We start from the raw sequence: 6,000 nt of genomic DNA on the forward strand, positions 1-6,000 counted from the left end.
AAATAATAAAGTAAAGAGAAGGAAATTTGGACCTGGAACTCCATGATTAATTCATTATCAATCCAATCAAGCACTAATTGGTCCTATCAGATTATTATAAACTCATCAGACCAGTGGAGTTTCAGCAGCTTTTCACTTGTATGTCCTCAGCAGTTGTGTTACTGCAGAAATGATCAAGACACTGCTTTCATGCAGACTGTAGCTTAGGACAGTACAATCCAGCCTCAGTGAACACCTTAGTGGGATTTTGTCTTTGACTACAGAATGCAGTGGTGGAAGAAGTACTCAGAGTCTTTACTTAAGTAAAAGCAGCAATACCCCAGCGTTAAAATATTCTTTTACGGGTAAAAGTCCTGTGGTAAAATGTTACTTAAGTACAAAAGTATTAGCTTCAAAACTTACTTAAAGTGCCAAAAGTAAACCCTAGGCAAAATGGTTCAAATAACAAAGAAAGGTACAAGGACACATTTTGTTTCTGGATAATGTGTCTTGTCAGGGAAAAAGAGGCTCTGGTGTGCAAAATGCGTGCAAACAGACCCTCGAGGTGCTTCCAGCCAAGAGACAGTCAGTGACCACCAGACAGATGATTAGCACGACGGGTCCGACAGACACGCTGAACAGAACAGAGCTGTTGGGTGTGGTGGCTCTGGGACCTGATACAATACTCTGTCAGAGTCTCTCAGCAAAGAGACCAGCGTCTGTCAACAAACACTCAGAGGATGATTCACACAGTTGCGTATGTGTTTGTTTGTGTCTGGGCTGTTGTTATATTTTTGTACATCTACTGTATATTTAAAGTTAAAATAAGGTTTGTTAAAGAATTTCTGGGGGGAGTTGGGAGAGGAGTGTATTTACTTGAAATACCTTCATCAGAATGTAATGTGGTATGTTTCAGTGTCATTCCTACCAGATTATTTTGTGTGGAAATAACGTCACACCTTCTTCCTCAGTGTCTCCTGGTGCTTTATGACTCAGTCTGTGAGTATGTTCATGACTTCTGGAATGTGTGCTTGCTTCTGTGGGATGTGAGTGACCATAATTGCTTCTGGATATACTGATTAAATGATTGTTCCAGATACAGCACTGAGACGCACCTATTCTAACTGAGCTATTCCAGGATATGAGTGTATTTTAATATTCAGTCAGTGGAACACAACAACTGAGCTGGGTCCTGGAATTAATCTCTGTTATTTATATTTTCTTCTCATTTCATTTACACTTTTGACAAGTTGGTTTGCTGGACCAAGCTTTCTCAGTTAGTGCTGGTCTGCAAATATGCAGTTTACAGTAAGAGCTGTTTTTCTACTCAGATCTTATCATAGTTTTTGAAACAATGACAATTCTTGACTTCAGCCTTAGATAACTGCTTAATTAATCTCTTGTTAGACCCATCAGCTGGATGAAAATGCTGTTTTCGGCTGATGTTTTTCCAAATGACGTTTATTAAAAATGGGAACCTTATAAAATGAGGTTTAATTTGCATTTAATGATTGAAGACTTGGGTTAAAGCTGCACGTGCCAAGTCAGCCTTGTAATTTGAAAAAAGCAAATAGCCTAGTCATTTAAGTATGATTAGGAAAACTGTAACATCTGATTATTAATTTGTTCCAGTTTGCCAGCTTAGTTTACGTACTTGGACTTTTATTTCATTTAATCCATTTATTTATCTCACTTTATTTTGTCTTAGTTGTTTTATTACTTATCATTGTGTTTCTTTGCCCATGTAAATCCGAACGAACACGCGAATTCTTGACAGTTTAGTGAACATTACACTGCGAAATAAGGTTATAATATATTCTGTGCTAAAAAAATAACAGTATAAGGTTATAATATATTCTGTGCTAAAGTTGCTTATGTTTATATGTGTGTGGTTTGTGTGAATGCAGTTGTCTGTGACTACATGGCATTTCCATATAATGACAGCACCACTGTTTTGAAGTGACAGTCAATCCACCTGTTGGACTGTGATGACGTGGCAGCTTTAACACCCCTGCTGATTGATATAGCAGGGTGAAAGCCAACCAGCTCTCGAGGCTCCTCAGCAGGTAGTGGAGTGTGTGCATAAAGCAAGCTGGTAGCACCTGAGGCTAGTGCATTGTGTGCTAAGCTGCTGCTGTAAAATCACTTTGGTTATAATGTTGTGGTTGCAGTGGGAAAAAAGCCACACTTTAACATCCTGTCTTCACAAACAGGACCTCCACAAGGGGTCACAAGTTATATCTGAGGAGCTACCAAGACAGGACAGCAAAATAAGTATTTTTCTTCTGCACAAAATAATATTTTTTTCCCAGAACTGCCTTTAATTTATTCATTTTTTTTCAAGTGAACAACCAGACATTTACCCCTTTAGGTGAAAAATTAATGAACAGATGATAGTAAACATTTGCATACATTTTTCCCAAATATAAAATTGAGCATTCTGCCCTAGATACCTTCCTCCAATTAACAAGCCACATGAGTTTGAGTAATATATCAAAGTCTAAGCAAGTGCATTATGTCTTTTGTACAAGAAAAATATTTCTTTGCAAATAGGATTAGCAGAAAAAAGCTGATTCAACCCTCACACACCCAGAGGTGCCTGAGATAAAGATAAATCTGTGCAAAAGTAACTGCACATTGAGGCCAACATGTCAGAAAAGTGCCCTGGCTCTGGCAGGTAACTCAGAGTAAACAATATCTGGGTTGACTGGCAGGTTATTGTTGAGTCTGTGGGGGTGTTGAGGAAGGTTGGACCTTCTCTCAGGACGTAGCTGCACTTCCCTCTCTCAGGAGGAGAGCACTGTGCCTTTTAACTCCTTTATTTGTGCTGTGTTTGTAAAGGCCACATTCCCTGAGCCTGGCTGCAACTTGTGTTATTCTTCCTGTGCTGTTTGCCTCACTCGCAGCTGGAAGGACAGGAAAACCGATTTGCAAAGCTAGTTCATATGTGTCATCAGCGATTACAGGACGACAGCACCCGCCTGTGCCTCATATTGGCAGCCTCATGCCCACGGGGCCGGGGGCAGGCCTGAATAATACTGTCCCAGGGGGACAAAGCTGTGTACTCACTCACTCGCTCGCCTGCTCACTCAAGGCCTCATTTCTGCCTCCATGCAAGGAACTCCATGCAGCCCTGTCAGCACTCTTCCTCTGGAGAAACTTAAGAGGAAGCTCCACCAGGCTGCCTGATGTGGCCACAGACTTCCACGACTTTCATTTTCTTTCTTTTATCTTTCCACTTAGACCACACACAAATGGCAGGTTCTTCTGTACATCACAAACTCTTAACAATCTTAACAAGTGGAAGAAAAGTTGTTCAGCTCATTACACAGTGATAATGATACTGTAAAATACTTTATTGCAAGTCCTGCGTTCTCTGTAAGTATTGGTGAGCTGTGGCCACTGTGGCTACAGCCTGATAATAAAGGCTAAAACAGAATGTTTCAGAGACTTTCACATTAACTTTTGTTTTGGCACAAGAGCCTGTAAAATATTCTAATGTCAGAGCTTCTGTTCATTGCTTCCTCCCTCCCCTGCCGCCACTTTCCCAGGCAGAGGCCCTAGAAGAGCAATCTGGGGGGATCTGGAATGACAAGGCAGTCCAGCCTCCCATTGTATGTGAGGGTTTACTCAGCATGGGAGAGCAAGGACAGTGAGGCTACAAGAATACAATAGGCTCATATTTATTTACTGCTTAGTGGCTGTGAGGAACACCCCCGCCGCCTTCCAATAGCTGATAGCAGTTTACAGTAATAGACCTCTAATAAAGACCTCAGAGGGCAAGTAGAGGCTAGACTCTCTGCTTCTATCCTCGGTGAGAGTGTGGAGGATACACCGTCGTAAACTCAACTAAGAGGACATGATTGATTATCCTGTTACCTCTTAATTATAAACAGCATAATTCTCGCTGCACATTTTGTCAGGTACAGTCATTCTCACTCAAGCAGCTGATTCAGTACCATGACAGTGTGAATCAAATCACAGGGCACTTCATACTAGATGGAGCTGACCTCATCTCCACATGGTGACCTGTGCTTGGATGCTTATATTGGCACATTATCACTCATTGTTTGAGATGCCTAGAAGTGTGTCTAGTTTGTGTGTTAGTGCTAAACAAGATTTTTTTTTTCCGCCTCATAGTTAGTGTAATTTACAAGTTTGACAGTGGCAAGAAAGATGCTTGTTATTAGCTGGAGAGCACAGTATCTACAGTCAGTTGACAGTGTATTAGATACACCAAGCTACAACTATAATCCTGCAGTAAATCCTACTCCATAAAGGTGATGACATTTTAGAGAGCTGTTGAACTATTGTTGTGCTGTTGTTGAACTTTACTGTATTATACAGAAAGGTGCCTCCATTATTTAGCCTAGCCTCACTGATATAAGTAGGGTGGACAAAATAATGGACACATCTGTCATTATGACACAATACAGTTCAAACTGTTTGAACAAAATTTTAATTCAGCCATGTCGCCTTCATGAAGGAGGGATTTATTACAGAGCAGATACATTTTAATGCATTACTTTTAGGCAGGTGTATCTAATGAACTGACAACAGAGTGGTCTCCTCTTTCCAGTTCATATGATCCTTTTCACAGAAAGTAATGTCAGTGCTAACAGATGTACTGTGGATTTCATTCCATCGACTTTACCTCTGAAACAAACACCATCCCAACCCCAAGATCCATTTTTAGTGCATAATCCCCAAAAGTGACAAACTCAAAACGATGGGTTACAGATACGATTGCAAACAAGAGCCTGGCTTCTTTTGAAAGGAAACCCATTAGAGTTTACTATAAGAATGTCCCAAATAATCTAAGTGATACTGAGAGAAGGTTACAGGGGTGCAAACAGGGAAACAACTATTTGCTATTCCTCTTTTCATGCAGTTGTAGTTGTGAACAGTGTTCACATAGATTATTGAAACTTTACAAATGCATATAAATAATGAATAAAACACAGTACTTTTAAGTCTCTGTTTTACATATTTGAAGTCACAAATATACATGTGCACAACAGTTCCTGACAGCATAGTGCATCATGGGGATGAGCAGGAGGCTTTCAAGCATGTGTGTAATGTCTTGTGCTTCCAGTGGAGGGCTCCCTCTGTTGTCCTGACCTGCCAAATAGGACAGAGTTTATAAACCATCTGTAAAAGAGTGAGGCAACACCGCTGGTCTGGATTAGAAAAATAAACTGATTTTGTAATGTCAGACAGACTGCATGTACTACATACCCCGCAGGTCTTCAGTCTAAAGGTCAAACCTCAGAGATTATTTCCATATAATCTATTGCTTTTAAATTAGGCTTGACAGAAGCTTGACCATCATTTACACTTGTTTCCCTGCATGTTGAAATCTAAATGTGAAATGCCTGTAAACTGACAAAACCAGCACCACCTATGTGATCCTGGGGCTCAAAAAATTAATTTTCAGAGAGGCATTATAAAAGCCCGGTGGGTTAAACTGTGAGAGCGGGGCTGAAGTTGAGTGGCTCTGACGCTTCGTCCAATCCATGAGTTTCATAGATTAACTCTGGATTAAAATCTCAAAATAGAGAAATCCTTTTCAGATGAAGAGACTGATTAAAAAGGGGGAAAGATGAGTGTGTGTTGGAACTGAGCGGCTGATATTCTCACCTGGGGAAAGCTGACTGGGAGCCAGACTATCTATGGCTGCTGCAGTTGAGATCTTGTTTGAATTAAATACCTGTGAAATGCCTGATTTACAGTGAGACTTCTGATTTAAATCTGACTTCCCTTCTGTCTGTATTCTATGAATTTTGCCTTTTCACAGATGTAGCTGCAAACTAAGGTGGTATATTATAAAAGCATGTTTTGGGTTCTTGCATTATTTTTTATTATTTTCATCAGTGATTACAGTAAGAAGATATAGATGCAACACAGTTTGCACAAAACATTTTAACTGCTGCCTGCTCAAACATGCACAAAAGACATACTGCACTCCAGCTCATGCACTGAGCTCCACATGCTTTCAGCTTCCCTTTCATTTCGAACCAT

The sequence above is a fragment of the Monopterus albus genome, unplaced genomic scaffold (genome assembly GCF_001952655.1).
Source record: "Monopterus albus unplaced genomic scaffold, M_albus_1.0 scaffold226.1, whole genome shotgun sequence".
Taxonomy (NCBI): Eukaryota; Metazoa; Chordata; class Actinopteri; order Synbranchiformes; family Synbranchidae; genus Monopterus; species Monopterus albus.